The sequence below is a fragment of the Schistocerca nitens genome, chromosome 1 (genome assembly GCF_023898315.1).
Source record: "Schistocerca nitens isolate TAMUIC-IGC-003100 chromosome 1, iqSchNite1.1, whole genome shotgun sequence".
Lineage (NCBI taxonomy): Eukaryota > Metazoa > Arthropoda > Insecta > Orthoptera > Acrididae > Schistocerca > Schistocerca nitens.
Window position 1 is genome coordinate 970,059,126 of NC_064614.1, and position 23,137 is coordinate 970,082,262.

Below are 23,137 nucleotides of genomic sequence, written 5' to 3' on the forward strand. Positions count from 1 at the left end.
AAGAATATCCGTCGTCGGTTCTTGCGATGTTTAATCAGATGATATAACGCAGCCGTTTCGTCCTCGCTAACAGATCTGGCTTTTGACTTAATTTTAAGACCCTCCAGTTGTTTTCTCTTTAAGCTTAATAATGTCGCTTTAATTTTCTTGATGTCGGACAAGCGCCTGTCTGAGCCATCTGCCTGATCATATAAGTCCCTTAAAACCATGTAGTAAAATTCCATTGTACGGTGAACTGCCAGAGATCTCTCTATACTATAAGATATAATTACTTTCCGTAATTTGGGCTTCGCCTTGCGGGTCCACCACTCCAAAACACTCGGAAAGTTGTGTACAGAGCGCAAGCAAAATTCCCAAGCTGTCTTTAATTCGGCCTCAAGCTCGTCGTCTGTTAAAAGGCCGACATTCATGGTCCACTGATTCCTAAACCAGTGAGTTGGTTTCCGGTCTAAGTATATGCAGGCACTCACACTACAGTGATCAGAGAAGCTGACTGGAGTGATTTCCACTTGTAGCAAATTCCTCACTATGTGACTTGACATATAGATTCTATCAATCCTGCTACTGGAATTATGTGAAATGTGCGTGTATTTCAAAAGCGTGGGATACTTAACTTCCCACGCGTCCGTCAATTTCATTTGGGAGACAAGAAAGTTTAATTCATGGGAATAATTAAAATTGGGGGTTGATCTTTATGGTGCAATACACAATTAAAATCGCCTGCAATGATCAAGTTTGGAGAGTCTCTCCGCAATAAGTAAATGATATCCTCCTTGAAAAACTTCGATCTGTCAGCGCGCCGTGCACTTCCAGATGGTGCATACAGATTGATTACACTGACCCCCATGATATTCACGCCTATCCCCCGTCCAGAGTCTAACTTTTCGACATCGGTTAGAGGTATTCCTTCCCTGACTAAAATCGCTGTGCCAGCACTCAATTGGGGAGCGAAATTGATTATTGCAACATAGCCGGGAATGTTAATTTGCCATGTTGCAACCTCTTGTAAAAGGGCAATATCTGTCCCAGAGTCAAACAAAAATTGTTTTAATAAAGCAAGTTTTAACTCTGACGTAATCCTATTTATATTAATGGAGGTGATAGTATAGGCCTGTAGCATATAGGTAATGAGATGTAAAAGTATAACAAAACGATGGCATCGAGCTCAAGAGTGCCGGCTGCAGAATTAAAAAGGTATAATGTGAGCAGCCATGAGAGAATTATTGGACCATGAAGCTAAATAAAGACCATAACAAGTGATACACTACGAATCATAGGCCGGTTGTAGCAAAAACGACACAGTGAATGCTGCGAACCATAACCGGATAAAAGGACAGAAGAAACATGAAGAAGCTTTGCAACCTTAGGCGACAGCATGGAACAAACCTTGTACCAACGGAATTACTACTGTGGAGGATGGGCTTCGCCGAGTTCTTTGCTGTTGTCATCACCGAATCGTTCCCTCACAATTTCATAACTAATATTTCGGGGTACTACATCCGCTTGCGACGAAGTGGAATTGACCTTGTTGCGAGGAACGGAGAGATTTGGCTGTGGATTGAGCCTTCGTCGTGGGGCGTTTTGAGGTCCCGGAGTTTTTGTGGATTCTTTTAGGCGCAATGGTGTCGGTGTCGCAGCACTGCCGCCGGCAGCTGGCAGGTTGGTAAACACTTTCGCCTGTTCACTTCCGCCCGGAACTTGTTGTTGGGCGTCAGCTGTAGCGCGTTGTTGACACAACACTTCCTCGCTGTGTGCGCGTTGTAGCGGCTGTTGTCCTTCGGGCGCGGCACTCAAAATTGGAGGTTCCTGTTCATGACCCGGCGTCTCAGAATTCGGCATCGCCTCAAGTCCATCCGCACTGGCTTCAAAATCGACCCGCATGACATCATCTGGTACTAAATCCTCCGCGATTGATGGTTTTGGTTTCCGGGCTGCAGGAGTCGTGTGAGATACTTCCTCATCTGAATGCTCATCACTACGTTCCAGCGGCCTTTTCTTTTGCTGAGATTCACTTTCAAGACAAACTGGCGCAGCAGTTTGCAGTCCTACGAGTGGTGGAAACGCATCAGCGGTTATGGGCGGGGTCTCGGAGGTAGTTGCCTGGGGAGCATCAACATCAGGGTGTGCAGAAGAACCAGAAGTATCTACTGCCATTACCTCGTTAAGTGTTAATCTACGCCGCGGCTGGAGATTATTTTTTAAGACAAAAACTCGGCGGCGGCAGTCTTGGCGAAGATGGCCTAGTTCATTGCAGATATGGCAGGTGGGGGCTTGACCAGAATATATAATGTGAGCCTTATAACCGTCGACCGCGATGTGAGAAGTAATGTTCATTTTTACTTCCATGTCCACAGATCTAATACCATTGAAACATTGTAATTTGTAGCGAGACGACCACTTTTCGTTGACAATTTCTTTAACCTCACCAAACTTAGAAAGTGCTTCTTTGATTTTAGCATTGTCAATCTCTATGGGCAAGTTAAGTACTCGAACTGTCTGAATCGAGGTATCGGCACGTGTTACAGTAACCATACTAGTGGTGCCGTCGCGATGAACAAAAGGGACTTGTTTGCCGATTTTTTCAAGAAGTCGACCAACTGCTACTGGACTGAGAAACTTGACAAACACGCAATAACGATCAGAATCTAGCTGGGTGGTGTGCACAGAATCAGAAGTGATGCCTATTACCTCGGTTAGCCAGTCATGAATCTCGAGGGCGGTCGGTTGAACTCGGCGGGTATCCTTGTCAAAGCCAAAAACCAGGGTGTTTTTCCGGATGGTGGTAGACATGGCGCTGCAGCTGTAGGGAATCCGGTCAAGCCCGAATCCCGGACAAGATCGGCAAGTTGCTTACGAAAAGGACGACCACAAAAAAGTACAATACACGTAAATCACTCGGAACACAGAAACACACAACGGCAAACAGTAATCACTGGCAATGACACCGACGACGCGAAGCAACCAGCTAGCACGTCCGACCGCGGCGACAGCGAAAGCCGGAATGCCTTTCGTTGATTATTCAATCTTTTTCTCATGGTAACCTCCCCCTTGGCAGTCCCCTCCCGGAGATCTGAATGGGGGACTATTCCGGATTCTTTTGCCGATGGAGAGGTCATCATGATACTTCTTCAATTACAGACCACATGTCCTGTGGATACACGCTACGTGTCTTTAATGCAGTGGTTTACATTGCCTTCTGCATCCTCATGTCGATGAGCATTGCTGATTCTTCCGCCTTTAGGGGCAATTTCCCACCCGTAGGACAAGAGAGTGCCCTGAACCTCTGTCCGCTCCTCCGCCCTCTTTGACAAGCCCGTTGGCAGAATGAGGCTGACTTCTTATGCCGGAAGTCTTCGGCCGCCAAAGCTGATTATTTATCAAAATTTAGGCAGTGGCGGGGATCGAACCCGGGACCGAAGACGTATTGATTATGAATCAAAGAAGCTACCCCTAGACCATGGGTCTATAGTGGAAGGTAAATAAGTGATAAATGAATACACAGCTCTCTGCAATGGAACTCTGTTCTCTGCCCTTAAAGAATTATTAGACAAGCCTGAGTCCCCCCTCCACCACCACCACCCCAGCCCCCCCCCCCCCACACACACACATACAAAAAATTCTAAAACCTACTGTCACTCTCTCTCTCTCTCTCTATCTCTATCTATCTATCTCCCTCTCTCTCTCCCTTTTCACACACCCCATACACATACATACATACACACACACACACACACACACACACACACACAAACACGCACCAAAATCCTGAAACCTACTGTCACTCTCTCTCTCTCTCTCTCTCTCTCTCTCTCTCTCGCTCCCTCTCTCTCTCCCTTTTCACCACACACACACACAGGCCTCCCGGTGTGTCCGAGCAGTTCTAGGCGCTTCAGTCTGGAACCGCATGACCACTATGGTCCCAGGTTCGAATCCTGCCTCGTGCATGGTTGTGTGTGATGTCCTTAGGTTAGCTAGGTTTAAGTAGTTCCAAGTTCTGATGACCTCAGATGTTAAGTCCATAGTGCTCAGAGCCATTTTTTTTAACACACACACACACACACACACACACACACACATAAAAATTCACGAATACCTCTGAAAGATTCAGAACAACTGCCAGGAACACCTTCAATGGTTCCACTGTCAGCCATCTTGTATTTATACCTTCAACTGCTCCACTGCCCGCCATGTTTGTCTTTACAGCTGGTAAACAGTGAAACACTGACAGTGACAGTGGCAACTCAATGTATAGCGTTTGACAGTGATGAAGAGGAGGAAAAAGAAAATGTAAATAAAACGTAATGTAAATAGACACACACACACACACACACACACACACACACACATGCACATGCACACATAGAATTAATTAATTTCGAGCATAGAAATAACTATTTTCAAATCGTAATTTTGGCTTAAACAACTCATCTACTCTAAGGTGTGAGTGGTTGCAGATGACAAACTGTGGAACAAAACAGTCAAGACCGAGCGGGGTGGCGCAGTTCAAATGGTTCAAATGGCTCTGAGCACTATGGGACTCAACTGCTGAGGTCATTAGTCCCCTAGAACTTAGAACTAGTTAAACCTAACTAACCTAAGGACATCACAAACATCCATGCCCGAGGCAGGATTCGAACCTGCGACCGTAGCGGTCTTGCGGTTCCAGACTGCAGCGCCTTTAACCGCACGGCCACTTCGGCCGGCCGGTGGCGCAGTGGTTAACACACTGGACTCGCATTCGGGAGGACGACGGTTCAATCTCGCGTCCGGCCATCCTGATTTAGGTTTTCCGTGATTTCCCTAAATCGCTCCAGGCAAATGCCGGGATGGTTCGTTTGAAAGGGCACGGCCGACTTTCTTCCCTAATCCGATGAGACCGATGACCTCGCAGTTTGGTCTCTTCCCACAAACAACCCAACCCCCAAAACAGTGACATTAGAAAAACAACACATCAGAAAAACCGCACCATGTGGTAAACAGATATAAATTCATAATTTTATGCGTTTTTTCAAATATCTGTAATTACGATTAAAAAACTAATAGTTACGTTTATACAAACAGGAAAGAGCATTCGTTATCTGTAACAGCTATAAAATAAAAGCTCACTGAAGTTGCTGCAACTGCAGCGAAACATGTTTGGGTTAAAAAACAAAATTGTGTTATGTTAAAGGCGGACCCTGTCCAAAAACATACGTCTTGTTAAAGCAAACACGGAAAAAGGAGCTTCAACCCCAAGATGCCCTCACTCTGTTAAGAGTAACAATTTGTCTTGTGGTGAGCGCCAAGTTCAGAAACCAAAGATGGCGTTGTTGTTGAATCGCTGAGTACCATGTTCCTTTGATGTTACGGTCTATATCTATTAAATTTGTCCAGTCCATTTTTTAATTGGGTGGAGAGTCTACCACGAAAGTCACTGCATTGTAGGGATGTATGAGTGGGAAGCCGATGCTGCATCATTTTCGCCAGCTGACCTGCATGTTCGTTGCCGACAATTTCAGTTGCGATTATTATGGAATTCAATAAATGTTTAAATAATGCAACTATCGAGAAGACAGATCAAATATTTACGAAAATTCAATATGATGTGGTTTATGAAGTATTCCTAGCATGAATGATCGATGATTGGATGTCGGTATACATATCTAATATACTCATTGCTAAAACGCTGCCGCGCGGGATTAGCCGAGCGGTCTCAGGCGCTGCAGTCATGGACTGTGCGGCTGGTCCCGGCGGAGGTTCGAGTCCTCCCTCGGTCATGGGTGTGTGTGTTTGTCCTTAGGATAATTTAGGTTAAGTAGCGTGTAAGGTTAGGGACTGATGACCTTAACAGTTAAGTCCCATAAGAATTCACACACATTTGAACATTTTTGATTTTGAGCTAAAATGCTCCTTGTAGTAACTGAGTACCTACTACTGCATGCACAAAGTACATTCGGTTTTTTTCCCAAGTCTTTCAGCCTTGTGGGCGCCACCACTGCAGAGTGTCGAGGATCCGTAAAAAAAAAAGCAAATTCAGTCTACTTGCGTGGACTCCTCACAAGCACGATTCTAGGATATTTATTGCTGTACTAGAGAGAACAGTTTTTTTTTCGTGTCTTGAATTTCTGTTTCATTTAGTTCAAGGCAGATTATCACGTCGGGTTTGCGTTTTTCAAACTTTGATCATAATAATAATAGCACTAAATGAATTTTTCGTGAGCAGAAATGTTAGCGTAGACAATAAAAATCACACACGAGGTATACTGCTAACTCTGCTCTAGGATCTGTGAACGTCTGTTTCTGTTTTTAAAATGACAAACCTTTTAATGCAATGGTAACATTAAGTGTGACTAATTGTAAACACCAAGAAAACGAAAAACACGAGTCACAACTCCAGAAAGCGGCCTCGAGGGTGGTGCGTCATAGGCCATTGCAACCAAACGCCAGTACACATCATTCATTTACTGGAGAGTAGAAAGAGATCCGACTCCCCTTACAGTGTTAAAAACAGTTTCGATATGTTAGCTACTATTCGTACACAGGAATGCATGATCTAAAATGAACCAAACGTATACTGGTCAGCGACATTTTTCGTAGTAAGCTTTTCGAAAGACGCGCGATGTTTCAAATGTTCAAATGTGTGTGAATTTCTAGGGGACCAAACTGCTAAGGTCATCCGTCCCTAGACTTACACACTACTTAAGCTAACTTATGCTGAAGACAGCACACACACCCATGCCCGAGGGAGGACTCGAACCTCGGGCGGCAGGGGCCGCGCAATTAGTGACATGGCGCCTCTAACCGCGCGGCCCCTCCACTTATTTTCGGAGTGACATGAAAACTATGAGCATTCGGGAAAAGAAAGCCAGCTCATTATGAGGCTGCGATGTATGACTATAAGTTGTTAAGGAACCAATTTTTTTAGTGAATAATTTTCTCAGAATTGAATGAGGTAGATTGCATAGCACAGAACACACTCGAATCCCAGAACAGTTATTTTTAATTTTTTTAAGCGAAATGTAAATGTTCTGCTGAGAAACTAACTACGAAGAGGGATTTAGCTGTGCTTCGTTTACATAATTTTTTTAGTGACACAACAATTGATTCGATATTTCACTATCCACATTTTGTTCCGCAGCTACCTGCATGACTACAGAACGGTGCGTCTCGCCGCGGTAGATCAGGCTGGGGCCACACGAGCGGCGTTACTCGTTTTCCAGAGTCATTTGTAGCGAATGCGTGCATTCCACAACTGTGCTGCGCACCAACGAACACTGCTTCATTCTGTGCTGCTCAGCGCCGTGCTGCGGTGCTTTGCGCCGAGCTTTTGATCGTGGTGCGGCGCTTCCGGACCCGTATTTAATATAGGGTACATAAAATAAAACTCGTCTGAAAAATATTTCATAGACCTCGTAAGGTATATGTGGGTTCTGTGTATGTGTGTTAAAAGCTGAACTACCACCAAGGGCAGTCAAATAAAACTCTGAACTATCAAGCTACGCGGTAATACATGAACTTTTATGCCATAGATAACAATCTGACCGCGTACCCTGAACACGCATGTCTTACGAAATAGTCACAGACACGAATACGCGTACAAAATCTAGGCGCAACTGAAATGAATTTTAGATGTCTAACTGTTCAAATGTTAAATAATAACTGATGATTCAACAATAAACAAAAAACAGAATAGTATGTTTGCTTTTGGCTTATAGCACGAAGCAGTGCAGTTGAGAATATTCCCTCAGATATACAGTCACTGATGTTTAGACCTGACGGAGTAATTAAACTTTTTGAACAATTAAGATCAGATCACAAATGCAGAATATGATTTACATCTTATATCGTAATTAGGAAATTCTTTGCTACCGTTTATTGCATAATATATCACACTTATATACCAGTAATTAGGAAATCCCTGGCTACCATGTATTCCACAACATATTTCACTAATATACTAGGTCACTCCACAGTACATATAGAAAACAGCGATCGTCCATAACAGCAGTTGACGACTTACTTTCCTCCATCTTAAACCTAATTTTGTGCTAGGACATTGTATTTATTACTAGTAGTTCCCAACTGCAACCCGAAACTCATTCTGTTGATGGTTTGTGCATCTCAGAGCATTCACGTGCTGCAAACAGCATCACCAAGTGTTTACAACACGGCGGAGTGGGAGCATACAGCGGCGTTATATAAAGAAAGCAAGAATAAAAGATCTGGTTTGGACGAAAGAATTCAGGGAACAATATTATGAATATATACATACATTGTTTGAGAAATAGTGCAGCTGATTTGCAAGCCCACACACGTTAAAAAATACAAATAAGATCCTCGCAAAAAGTAATCGGAATCATTTGCTCTCAAGAAGGCAACGACTCCTTAACAGTGCAGAAGAGGATGATAATTTGAATCTGCAACAAGACTGGTTGAAGACATAATATTGAAGAAAAAATACTCGCTCTTATAACTAACTTCCATGTAACAAAAAGCCACGCGAAAATCAGAATGCGGAGTTTTCGCAAGTTAACAATGCATTTACCCAGTATTTACCACGGCAAGTAATTGAAAAGATCTCAGCTGTTGTTTTCTTCATTGTTGTAGAGCAGTGTTTCCCACCTGGAAGTAATCACCCCTGAGGGGCAAAATAAAATTTTCTGAGTGGTAAAAACTAAAGTGCCTGACAATGTTTCGATCAAGAAACTTTATTATTGTTAAATAAACATTACTGTTATTACTATCTCGTTCGAGTGTAAAACTCATTCCGTAAGTTACCATTTAGTAGCATTAAACTGTGACACAATATGGTGGTGGTTAGAGCTTGTGAAACGAATGTTTGAACATCTTCTTCCACCCAACGCACATATACTTTGTGTCATGTGTCTCTGACCGTAAAACTGGGACATACACATTATATACGCTTAAGTATCTCATGTTGTACGTGGTTCCTACCACAGACTAGAGATTCCTTCATTATGCTCTTCACAACACACAAAGAAACTAACCGACACCTCATCACGACAGTAAGTATGCTACGGCTGCTAGACTGCTGTAGGACCTACACAGCATTATTATTATTTATTAGAGGAAGCCGACTAAATCAAACAAACAAATTCGCGATTAATAAAGGCGAAAATAACGTGAGCAAAAAATGAAATTGCAAATGAACAGGCAACTTTCAATCTTCTCATAGGCAACTGACCTTACACCATCCGCATCCGGCCATTTAATGCAAGTTGGGCTTCTTATTGTAAGGTGTATGAAACGTTTTCTGGAGGTGTATGAAACATTTTCCGGAATAGTTTTATTTTGCTCCCTATGTTTATCCGCCAATTTATCATACTCGTGTTACTCATTTGTCGAAACTGCAACGCTGTTGGGCCTATATTTAGCTGGTCAGTATCCAAAAGTACGGATTTGTCTCATGACATATTTGACGGAATCGCGATACGGTACATCACATTACTTCTTTATTATTCAAAAAATGGTTCAAATGGCTCTGAGCACTATGGGACTCAACTGCTAAGGTCATAAGTCCCCTAGAACTTAGAACTACTTAAACCTAACTAACCTAAGGACAACACACACATCCATGCCCGAGGCAGGATTCGAACCTGCGACCGTAGCGGTCGCGCGGTTCCAGACTGTAGCGCCAGAACCGCTCGGCCACCAGCGGCCGGCTTTTATTATTAGACAACGCATTTTCCTTACATAAAATGTAGTCTGAAGGGAATACCTTGAAATTTGAAGAAATTGTTGAACAATGAACGACGCTTTATTTAAGCGTGGCAGTATTAGCTGCAGCCTCGATCCAATGGCAATCACGCGCGTACAACAGACATCAGTCGTCAACGGCTGACATATGACATTAGTTGTTCGTTATACGAATATCATTAACACCGAAGCAATAATGTCTAATAAACCTTCAAAGCCATTTAAATGGCTTTATGTTTATGTAGAAATATGAGAAACGAAATGTTCGTTTTTACCAAAATTCAACAACAATTCTTTAAATATGTTCAATTTGTGCTTTATCGTCACTGTTGTCAGGATTATTTTTAGTTGTTCAGAATGGCAAGAAACGGTCAACGAAAGCAAAAAAGAAATATTTAAATACCATTTCGCCAGAGATTAGTCTCATGATGGAATGATATATACACTACTGGCCATTAAAATTGCTACACCAAGAAGTATTCATTGGACAAATATATTATACTAGTACTGACATGTGATTACATTATCACGCAATTTGGGTGCATAGATCCTGAGAAATCAGTACCCAGAAGAACCACCTCTGGTCGTAATAACGGCCTTGATTCGCCTGGGCATTGAGTCAAACAGAGCTTTGATGGCGTGTACAGGTACAGCTGCCCATGCAGCTTCAATACGATACCACAGTTCATCAAGAGTAGCGATTGGCGTATTGTGACGAGCCAGTTGCTCGGCCGCCATTGACCAGACGTTTTCAATTGGTGAGAGATCTGGAGAATGTGCTGGCCAGGGCAGCAGACGAACATTTTCTGTATCCAGAAAGGCCCGTCCAGGACCTGCAACATGCGGTCGTGCATTATCCTCCTGAAATGTAGGGTTTCGCAGGGATAGAATGAAGGGTAGAGCCACGGATCGTAACACATCCGAAATGTAACGTCCACTGTTCAAAGTGCCGTCAATGCGAACAAGATGTGACCGAGACGTGAAACCAATAGCACCCCATACTATCACGCCGGGTGATACGCCAGTATGGCGATGACGAATACACGCTTCCAATGTGCGTTCACCGCGATGTCGCCAAACACAGATGCGACCATCATGATGCTGTAAACAGAATCAGGATTCATCCGAAGAATGACGTTCTCCCATTCGAGCACCCAGGTTCGTCGCTGAGCACACCATCGCAGGCGCTCCTGTCTGTGATGCAGCGTCAAGGGTAACCGCAGTCATGGTCTCCGAGCTGATAGTCCATGCTGCTGCAAACGCCGTCGAACTGTTGGTACTGTTGTCTTGCAAACGTCCCCATTCTGTTGACTCAGGGATCGAGACGTGGCTGCACGATCCGTTGCAGTCATGCGGATAAGATGTCTGTCATCTCGACTGCTGGTGATACGAGGCCGTTGGGTTCCAGGACGGCGTTCCCTATTACGCTCCTGAACCCACCGATTCCATATTCTCCTAACAGTCATTGGATCTCGACCAACGCGAACAGCAATGTCGCGATACGACAAACCGCAATCGCGATAGACTACAATCCGACCTTTATCAAAGTCGGAAACGTGATGGTACGCATTTCTCCTCCATTACACGAGGCATCACAACAACGTTTCACCAGGCAACGCCGGTCAATTGCCGTTTGTGTATGAGAAATCGGTTGGAAACTTTCCTCATGTTAGCACGTTGTAGGTGTCGCCACCGGCGCCAACTTGTGTGAATGCTCTGAAAAGCTAATCATTTGAATATCACAGCATCTTCTTCCTGTCGGTTAAATTTCGCGTCTGTAGCACGTTATCTTCGTGGTGTATCAATTTTAATGGCCGGTAGTGTACTTATGTTCAATATTTAAATTTTGAATGTTTTGTAAGTGTTTTAAACGTGCTCTGTAGTCTTTACGTCCAAGGTTACTAACATAGCGTATTAGACATCACTGATTAACATGCGAATTCCGGTTACTAAGACGACTACTTCTTTTGTTTTCAACCTCCGATCGGTCACGAAATGGCAACCATAGCAAAAAAACAAGTGTTTTATTTTCCACATTTAGCTGTACCTTCCACGTTCTTCTCTACATAGTCGCCGTTCCGACTTACACATTTGTCGTAACGTGTTACCAGATTTCCAATACCCTCGTCATAGAAGGCAGCCACCTGTGATTTCCGCCCATTTCCTACGCTAGTCTGTAACTCGTCTTTGCCAAAATGCTGTCTTCATAGTTAGTGGTTCATGTGAGGAGCCGGCCGATGTGGTCGTGCGGTTCTAGGCACTGCAGTCTGGAACCGCGAGTCCGCTACGGTCGCAGGTTCGAATCCTGCCTCGGGCATGGATGTGTGTTATGTCCTTTCGTTAGTTAGGTTTTACTAGTTCTAAGTTCTAGAGGACTAATGACCTCAGAAGTTGAGTCCCATAGTGCTCAGAGCCATTCGAACTACACTCCTGGAAATGGAAAAAAGAACACATTGACACCGGTGTGTCAGACCCACCATACTTGCTCCGGACACTGCGAGAGGGCTGTACAAGCAATGATCACACGCACGGCACAGCGGACACACCAGGAACCGCGGTGTTGGCCGTCGAATGGCGCTAGCTGCGCAGCATTTGTGCACCGCCGCCGTCAGTGTCAGCCAGTTTGCCGTGGCATACGGAGCTCCATCGCAGTCTTTAACACTGGTAGCATGCCGCGACAGCGTGGACGTGAACCGTATGTGCAGTTGACGGACTTTGAGCGAGGGCGTATATTGGGCATGCGGGAGGCCGGGTGGACGTACCGCCGAATTGCTCAACACGTGGGGCGTGAGGTCTCCACAGTACATCGATGTTGTCGCCAGTGGTCGGCGGAAGGTGCACGTGCCCGTCGACCTGGGACCGGACCGCAGCGACGCACGGATGCACGCCAAGACCGTAGGATCCTACGCAGTGCCGTAGGGGACCGCACCGCCACTTCCCAGCAAATTAGGGACACTGTTGCTCCTGGGGTATCGGCGAGGACCATTCGCAACCGTCTCCATGAAGCTGGGCTACGGTCCCGCACACCGTTAGGCCGTTTTCCGCTCACGCCCCAACATCGTGCAGCCCGCCTCCAGTGGTGTCGCGACAGGCGTGAATGGAGGGACGAATGGAGACGTGTCGTCTTCAGCGATGAGAGTCGCTTCTGCCTTGGTGCCAATGATGGTCGTATGCGTGTTTAGCGCCGTGCAGGTGAGCACCACAATCAGGACTGCATACGACCGAGGCACACAGGGCCAACACCCGGCATCATGGTGTGGGGAGCGATCTCCTACACTGGCCGTACACCACTGGTGATCGTCGAGAGGACACTGAATAGTGCACGGTACATCCAAACCGTCATCGAACCCATCGTTCTACCATTCTTAGACCGGCAAGGGAACTTGCTGTTCCAACAGGACAATGCACGTCCGCATGTATCCCGTGCCACCCAACGTGCTCTAGAAGGTGTAAGTCAACTACCCTGGCCAGCAAGATCTCCGGATCTGTCCCCCATTGAGCATGTTTGGGACTGGATGAAGCGTCGTCTCACGCGGTCTGCACGTCCAGCACGAACGCTGGTCCAACTGAGGCGCCAGGTGGAAATGGCATGGCAAGCCGTTCCACAGGACTACATCCAGCATCTCTACGATCGTCTCCATGGGAGAATAGCAGCCTGCATTGCTGCGAAAGGTGGATATACACTGTACTAGTGCCGACATTGTGCATGCTCTGTTGCCTGTGTCTATGTGCCTGTGGTTCTGTCAGTGTGATCATGTGATGTATCTGACCCCAGGAATGTGTCAATAAAGTTTCCCCTTCCTGGGACAATGAATTCACGGTGTTCTTATTTCAATTTCCAGGAGTGTATTTTCATGTGAGGAAAGAGGTGAAAATCAGAGGAACCCAAGTCCGGGCTGTATGGTAGGTGATCAAACTCTTCCCATCGAAAACGCTGCAGGAGCGTCTTCATTGGCCCTGCAGTGTGCGGCGAAGAATTGTTATGAAGTAGGAAATGCATGATGTTCGTATTATGTGGGCTGCATGAAGTCAGCCGGCCGGAGTGGCCGTGCGGTTCTAGGCGCTACAGTCTGGAACCGAGCGGCCGCTACGGTCGCAGGTTCGAATCCTGCCTCGGGCATGGATGCGTGTGATGTCCTTAGGTTAGTTAGGTTTAATTGGTTCTAAGTTCTAGGCGACTGATGACCTCTGAAGTTAAGTCGCATAGTGCTCAGAGCCATTTGAACCATCTTTTGCATGAAGTCAGACGAAACCTCTCAGCAGACACGTCACACTCCACGGGAGAGACTGCTTTCTGGGCATCTTTATGTGCTCTCTGTGTGCTCAGAACTGACAAGTGCGACGTGACACCGTAGACAGCCATACTAGAAGCACTGCGCAATAACTGTGGTTTTAATTTTGCGATCGGAGGTTGAAAAACAAAAAGAAAATAACCCTCGTACTTTCTGTATGTCCTTCCCTCACTGAAAGAGCTGATAGGCATAAAAATCTGGAGTTTTTTTGTGTAGTAAAAGTTGGTAAGGTAACTTCCGAGTGTGAACGCGACGGTTGCTCCAGCCAGCATGTGTCGGTCTGTGGCCCCGGCCGGCTGACACGCTTTCTACGGCGGGAAACGGCGGCCGGTGGTCCGGTGGCGTCGTCTTCTCGGACACGATGAAAGCTAATCCTCGGTCTCACGCCAGCCTTCCGGCCAGCAGGTTTCCGAGAAGCACTCGCAGATCGGAGCGAAACCCTGGCGGCCGCATACTTAGTAATCGCCGAAATGAATATCGGTCGCGGGTCGCGTGCGTATTAATTTCGCGCAACTTTCTCCTGAAGCTGTTGTAGGTCAATGACGTGGAGATTAGTGCTCACGGACGTCAGATGGTGTCTCGTTCTAAGGAAAGGGTCACTAGGTTCATAATAGGGACGTTCTCACCGTGTTCTGTATCAAGGACGTTTAATCTAACATGTGTAAATCATATCCGCTGTCCAGCAGATACGTCGACCGCATTTTTGTAAGCAATTAGCGATCTGTCAAAAAACAGCAAGACTGATCGAATTGCAAAGGAATTACTGTTCTTAGCTCATTAGTGTAGTTTTTCGACTTACGGATATGGATCAGGAACTTGGCATACGGCGCAGGTGGGAGCAAAATTTAGTCTATAGACGGAGATCTCTACCTAAAATCTACGAGGGGCGTTCAGAAAGTAAGCTCCGATCGGTCGCGATATGGAAACGACTATGAAAATCCGATAAAGCTTTGCACAGATGTGTTGGGTAGTGTCTCTAGTATAACCCCAGTTAGCATCACGTCGCTCTTCTCATTTCTGAGCTCGCAGTGAGTGCGTAAAGATGTCTAGAAAATAGTGTCTGCCGCCAAGTACGAGGGCCTGGTGAGAAATTTCACCTGGAGCTATGCAGCTAACATTACATAACTGTCGTGCTGTTTCTTCTTCAAGACAATTCTCAGCCGCATTCTGCAGGGGCAATGAAGATGCTCCTGCATCGTTTTCAAATGGAAATGTGAGATTACCCACAATACAGTCCGCAATTGTCTCCCCCTGAGTTTCATCTCTGGTCACATGAACCGCTGTCTTTGAAGACAACATTTTGACACCGACAACGAGGTGTAGGCCAGCGTGGAGAATTGGCGGAAAGCACTGGCGGCTGCCTTCTATGATGAGGCTATTGAAAAGTTGGTACAACGCTATGACAAAAGTCTAAGTCAAAACGGCGACTACGTAGAGAAGTAGCTGAAAGGTGTAGCTAATTGTTACAAGTAAAACATTTCTGATGTTCACTGTGGTTTCAATTTGGCAATCAATCGGAGCTTACTTTCTCAACAGGCCTCGTATATGCGCTCTGCTTACAATAAAATTGCGTGTTGCTTCTTAGAAGTAGCTGAAGCACTTCCTTCTGTCACCTTCATAACGTTTCCCCAAAAATTAATGTATACGGGCAGTTTTTCCCTCTATCAAACAGTAAAGCAAATGGCTCGATCTTCGTACATTAACACTTCTTTCCCTTTCCGTTTCTTAACCAGTCACGTCACTTTCTTTTCCCTTACACTCACTAATCGTGTTTTACAATTTTCCTGAGTCTCTCATTCTTCCCTCACTTGCCTCATGAGCGTTGCTGGAATCAGTCATAGTTTAAATCTACTTTACTGTTACTTGTCTGTATTGTTGCATTCATGAACGAAAGTAAACTCTATTTACGTTCTCTTTCTGCACAACAGTAATTAGTAAACGTTTTACTCATATAACGATCCACATTAGACGTTACTTATTAAATCGTAATTGATGTAAAAAATATGTAGGATGCCTGACTAGATGTAACAGAGGAATTGAGTCTCTAATCTTGTCAGGTTAAATAAATACACCTTTTCTTGCTCTTCTAACATGACACGAACGTTTGTACGGCCTGGTCGAGAAATGCAAAGCCATTGCGATTGCGACTGATTTGCTGGAATGTGTCAGTGACGAAAAAAATTAACTGTCCTATGTTGGTACTAAATGATTGATTATACGCTCCTCATACACCTCAGACGCGGCTTATATTTAGTTCCTTGGTTCCATGTTCCAAGAGGCACCACGCACCGCATATCGTGACTGCATGGAACAAGTCAGTTGACAGAATATTAATTAGACTGGTATTACAATGTGGCTCATTGCTGACCGTTTACAGATGAATTCACATGACCTAAACAAATATGTAGTAATTAATGAATGTAAGTGTGTAACACTTTCTTTAACTAAGAATTTCCAAATTAAGTTTTGCTCTATGTCAGGCTTTTAATATCATTGGGTAAGAGATCAAAAAGTTTGGTGGCAGTATAATTGAACCCTTTTTGCGGAAAAGTCAGTTTTGATAAAGACAAGTACTCTTGGATCACTGCTTTTTTTTCAATTTTGTCATTCAATAGTGGCCGCTCTGTAGCCAGTACATTGTAAAATTTACAATTTTAATATAAAAAATTCAGAAGGTAAAAATAAGTGATGATAAAAAAACTAAATGTCGTGTGACTAGGGCCTCCCACCGGGTAGACCGTTCGCCGGGTGCAAGCCTTTCGATTTGACACCACTTCGGCGACTTGCGCGTCGATGGGGATGAAATGATGATGATTAGGACAACACAACACCCAGTCCCTGAGCGGAGAAAATCTCCGACCCAGCCGGAAATCGAACCCGGGCCCTTAGGATTGCCATTCTGTCGCGCTCACCGCTTTTTTTTTTTCCCCCGTATCGTTCGTTGCTTTTGGTCATAACGGACGTCGCGTGACATGCGTTGAACTTCGTTGTTCATCGTTTCACTCAGTTTTTTTATTACAGAGACCAGCCTGCACTCTGACCGAGCACGCTGAGCTACCATGCCGGCTGAGCACTCAGCTACCGGACATAAGTGTTGATGGTTAAATGAGATTGATGTAATTTACTTTCTGTTTATTAAGAGTGTAACTGAGGAATGCTCATAGTAACAGTGGGTAGTGATTTGGCGTTTATATTATTGGGCCGGATATTATGAGGAAAAGTGAGCGGGAAGTCCACATGGGACTGAATCGACAGACGGACTGTGCGCGTTAGGATATGAGTGTATGAGGCGCCCTTGCAGCATCTTGAGCGATGCTCCTTGTGAGGTGCGACAACGCGCGAACCTGTGGGCTCAACAACGTGTAGCGTGTTCGGCACACTGGGGGAGTGGTGGTGACAGGCCGCGGCTTCCTAGTGCAGACACTGTTAACAGCTACAGGGACCTTTTATTGATTTCGATAAATGGCGCAGTGAGGCAGGCACGCCTCTCCACATTAACCCTGGCTGGGGTTCATAAAGGGGCGGCTGCTTCCACGCTGCTGAAGCCTCTGTAGGCCACGGCCGTTGACATCAGCGGCGCATCGCGTTGCGCTACGACTGTATTCCACTCAGGGAACGGCCGAGCGGCCCCTCGGCTCCACACACGACTGTGTGCGAGGTACAACCCGCTTCCCTCGGACAGAAGGAAGCCGGCTGTTGGGACCGTGGCGCCAACTCATGCTACGAGCTCAACACCGGTTGTGGCACACACATAAGGCAGGTTGGCAGCGCTGTGACAGCAAGTCACGTGAAGGACTTGGTGTGGATGGCTTGAGTAGCCTGGTCTCGAGCCCATGGCTGTAGGTAGCAGAGTCCAGACGTCTCACTGTCCAGCCTCGTACTTCCTTCATAGTGTTACTGCTGGCTTCCGGCGGTAACGAATGATCCCTGTCTTAAAATCCCAAAAATAATGGTTCAAATGGTTCTGAGCACTTTGGGACTTAACGACTGAGGTCATCAGTCCCCTAGAACTTAGAACTACTTAAACCTAACTAACCTAAGGACATTACACACATCCATGCTCGAGGCAGGATTCGAACCTGCGACCGTAGCGGTCGCGCGGTTCCATATTGTAGCGCCTAGAACCGCTCGGCCACTTCGGCCGGCTAAAATCCCAGTTTCCATTTGTTTCACTCAAACCTGCCACCCAGTGACGTTGCCATCTGGTTTAGTGACACCACCCAACTTGGTAAGCAGTTACCACAGCACGACTCCATTTACCACTGAGTTTCGCTATCCTTGTTGCGCAATCCACTGGTGTGTTTCTTATTGTGATCTACATGTCACATTGGCGGCTACCGCCCCGCGGCTTTTAACGTAACGCTCTATCACTGCCATGCTACCTCTCCTTAAAGACTAACACTGTTCCGTCCAAACACGAGGTCGCAGTAGTGCAATGCCTTCCCCTGCAGAGAACACCCAGTTCCTCGGGGCGTCTTCTGGCTCGGCTCTCTGTTGATTACTTCTACACTTAGTCCTAAAACAAGTAATCAGTACTAATTTGGAAATTCTTAACTCCTAAGTAAATTAATGCAGTGACTCTGGACTTCTTTCATCTTTCGCTCAGGGTGTCCAGTCTACTGCAACGCGGAGTATCCCCGTGTCAGGCTTTCTCACGGCTCGCAGTTCCAAGATCTAAAGAGCTAAGCAGGACAGAAGCAGAGGCAGAGTGACCACGGAGCTAGGAACTGCAACATTGAAGGTCACGCCTACCTGATATCTACTAACCTAGTACTGTTCCACAGGCTGCAACAGTTGCTCTGCACTGATCCACCCCTCCTGAGCTACTGTCATCGAGCTTAATGAACGGTTCAAGCTAGATTCCCAGGTTTTGTTGAGAAAAATAAGGTTTTGTTTGGACAACATCCATAGAGCGAAATTAGAATTATATTAATACCTTCAGCTGCTGACGGGCGTTGAAACATATCAACGGAGACAGGTGGAAATGAGTGCCCCGATCGGGACTCGAACCCGGGATCTCCTGCTTACATGGCAGACGCTCTATCCACCAGAGCCACCGAGGGCACAGAAGATAGTGCGACTGCAGGGACTATCTCGCGCACGCCTCCCGCGAGACACACATTCTCACCTCGTATGTCCACACACTACATTCGTAGTGTCCCACCCCAACACACTCATTACTCGTGGAAGACATTCTTACCAAGTCCCGTAAGAGTTCGGTGAATATGTGTGCATCCGCACAGAAGAAGGTCATGGCCGGTATTGCTACAGCTATATACTTGTATGGATATGGTGTCTGTTCTTTCGGACATGTCCGAAAGAACAGACACCATATCCATACAAGTACATCCATAGAGGTTCGTCTGGTCAGTACAGTTGTGGCTGTACCACATTTAGTGTTAATTCCACTCATAGTACCTGGTAAATGCAGCCTGGGTCCCGTAACATCACACATAGTCCTGTTGATCAACAGTCTGTTACCTTGCAATTCCGAACGTCTTGGCCCCATGACTTTCTCCTGCCCGTAGCAATTAGCAACCACCATTATGAAGCTGTACTCTCAGAAGATCCAATGTAAACCTACCTTGTGAAAATATGGTTCCGATTCAATCACATCTTTTTGGCAACGACGTCCCTCTGTTTTACCCTTCAAGAGTTACATGATGCACATAATCCGACATGTCACAATTTCGTGAGTCGGGCATATGATGCCTATGCCACTCTGGCATTGCCGGAGCTCACCCTCGGTCATCATCACATGTTGATTCCCATCTTCCGCTAATAGTAGCATCATTTCATCTCTTACTTGCAAATATTTGCCCCTTCTGTTAACTTTACTGGATAAGTGAGCACCATGTAATACATGAACACTGTGTGCTTGTCACCTACCGGTGATATTGGTACTTTCACCAGTAAGTACAATCACGCTATCCACTGTTACACCCACTATAGCATTATGGTAGTAGGATGGAAAGTCCTGGCTGCTTGGTTCCACCGCTAGCTGTAATTCCGATGGCAAATCGCCTTGCACACTTCTCAGTCCTCTCAAATATTATTCAGCTGACAGCAGGACAGAAATTATTTGCCTCTATGACTCTTGATGGACGGCTTCCTGCAAACTCGTTAACTCACTCTTGCAAACCAAGATAGCAACCGCCAGTGACTGCTACATCCCCGTCATTGATACCCTTGCATCTAGTACCTGCGTTGAACTTGCACTGCTTGAAAATTCTGGTTCAGTATGCTAGCAAAGGTCGGGGCATAATCCACGACTTCGTTACTCATTTGCCGGAGCATGCGTGTGTTGTTCGGCACTCTGCTCTCTAAGTTCATGACATGTGTGTAATGTCACTTTATTCCCTCTTCTAACCCCTTTGCAGTGTCTGAGAGTTCGTTCAACTTGCTTATGCCACACACATCTGCCTTCCCAAAGATGGTCTTGAATACTCTATCCCCAGCGTATATCCATCACCTTTTTACTCTCCTGGATTCGTGTGGAACCACTTCGATTACCTCCTGCATTCGCTCGTTTATCGTAAACATACTCCCAGCAAATTCCAGTGCACGTCCGACACCTCTTTCGGCCTCCCCGTACTATTCGCTAACTGTTGTATCCCAGGAACCACTGCCTCCAGCCTCCAATTTCGTTCCACAACTCCCACACATTAAACACTAATCCTAATGACCACCTGTGGCTGGATAACACCACGCCTGGTTGCCTTGAAAACAAAACTTCTCCATCCAGATGATGATCTTGCAGCAACCTTTCTCCACCCCCAGCGAAGAGGTACAGCACTGCCAAAACTAGCATTCTTCTTCCTTGGCCTTTCTTCCGTACAGCAATCTGTGGATAGTGACCAATATCACATCCCTTCATCCCAGAAGCCTTGTGTCTGTGAACAACACGCCTCAATATACTTACGATAAAATCTACCCTAAAATAAACATATATATAACTATCCAAAACAGCGTTAATTCCCAATACTGCACACAAAAGAAAAATTTTCAGAATTCGCAAAATAATACTGAGCTGTGTACAGCTCATGTTCATCTCATTAATTCTCTGTCATCTTCTATTATGGTAGCGCCACCTCGTTTTCTTGTTCCATTTACTGGTGTCACTAACTTCCTGCCTTACTTGCCCGTAAGTTGCAGCAGCAGCGCGTATCGATAAGCACACTGTCGTACCATCTCTGGAGCGACCGATAGTCTTTCCGGGTCGTCGTGTGTCGAGTGGGAGACGCACCAGCAATGCAGTCGCGACGGAGCAGCAGTCGTGGACAGACCAGCAATCCAGTCGATTGGTTGGCGTGGAGCACCAAGCAAGCCCCTGTCGCGCGGATTCGGCCTGGAGCCGCTGGCGGTGTGCACGTGTGGTTGGAGTGTGCGGTGCTGCTTGCGAGTGCCACGAAGTTCGTCTCCCACCGATCTTGGACATGAACTTTGATCCTGGTTGTCGCTTTTGGGTCATTCCCGCGAGCAACAACAAGTGTTTATTTAAGTCGGCTAAGATTCCAGCCATCTTCTTGTGAAATTTAGCTTAACGTAATTTATTCACTGTTATGGAAGTTCACCAGCGGTATCTTCTGCCTTGTGGCCGTTGACGTTCCAGTTACCTGCTCTGGTCGTTGACGTAATTTTAGGCAGTGTATTTTCCTCATCGTGTTGTTGCTGTCCAGCGCAGCGTGTAGTTCGACAGCTGAGGTGTTGTTGGTCGTTGTGGGCTCTCATATTCTGTGTGTCGTGTATTGAAATCTTGTGGCCGTTTTGCTGGTTGCGTGGGGCGGAACTGATTTGGTTGATTGGTCGGTCGGCTGTTTGTCGGTTGTGTTGCCTCCAGATTAAGAAGTCGTTGGACAGGCAGCCTGTCTCACCTAAACGGGTGTTAGTGTTACAATCCCAAGCCGACCCTCGGTAACTTCTGAGCGCCGTTCCTTGTGTGTTATGTATTAATTTTAGTTATTTGGTTGATGTGTGGCTTTCAGCCGAGTATCAGTATCTCTTAAATTAATGTTCTTGTCTTGGCCTTAAGGCATGAGATTGTTATGCTTTTGAATGTGGTCTTCAGCCGATTTAAACTTAATCAAAGGAGGTCGATTAAAGTTTTCAGTGTTTTGCATCCTTGTTGTTCAAAATGTTTCAAATGGATCTGAGCACTATGGGACTTAACTTCTAAGATCATCAGTCCCCTAGAACTCAGAACTACTTAAACCTAACTAACCTAAGGACATCACACACATCCATGCCCGAGGCAGGATTCGAACCTGCGACCGTAGCGGTCGCGCGGTTCCAGAATGTAGCGACTAGAACCGCTCGGCCACCATCCTTGTTGTAATATTGTGTGTTGATAAATATAGTTTGTATGTTCAGTGCAACTGACAGGAACTCATTTTGGCCCTTTTCCACAACCTAATCCCCGCTCTGTCCTGCCAGCTCAGGCATTTAAATACCTCCTATCAATTAATTCCTCGGCCTCAATGCATAACGAGCGTGACGTGTCTGGATCCACTCTCCTGTCACTCATCCTTCCATTTTTTTTCTTTTTTGCCTCGCTTTTACTAATACCTCTCGTGGAACTGCTTCTGGCGCACCCTTAAATGCATAACATACACAACTGTTGTCCTTGTCAGCAGCTGCAGCTTCACGTTTACTGTTGATGTAGTTTCAATTACTTGGTACTTCGTACAGGCCCTGGTACAGTGTCACAAATCTTTTCGTCTTTCCCTTCGGGATATATGGGCTTGACAACATCAATCATTGATCCACTTTATACTGAGGTAATATTCTACTGGCCGACCGGAGTGGCCATGCGGTTCTAGGCGCTGCAGTCTGGAGCCGCGAGGCCACTACGGTCGCAGGTTCGAATCCTGCCTCGGGCATGGATGTATGTGATGTCCTTAGGTTAGTTAGGTTTAAGTAGTTCTAAGTTCTAGGGGACTGATGACCTCAGAAGTTGAGTCCCATAGTGCTCAGAGCCATTTGAACCAATATTCTACTCGTCTCACCGTCTCTTCCTGCTTCTCCAGTGCTTAAGTATTTGTTCGCTGGACCTTTCTCCATACTTCCCTCACCTTTGTGACAAACTGCCGAGCCGTCTGTCCTTTCCTGCCTCTTTTCTGGCTAATGATGTAAAATGGCGACGGCATCTT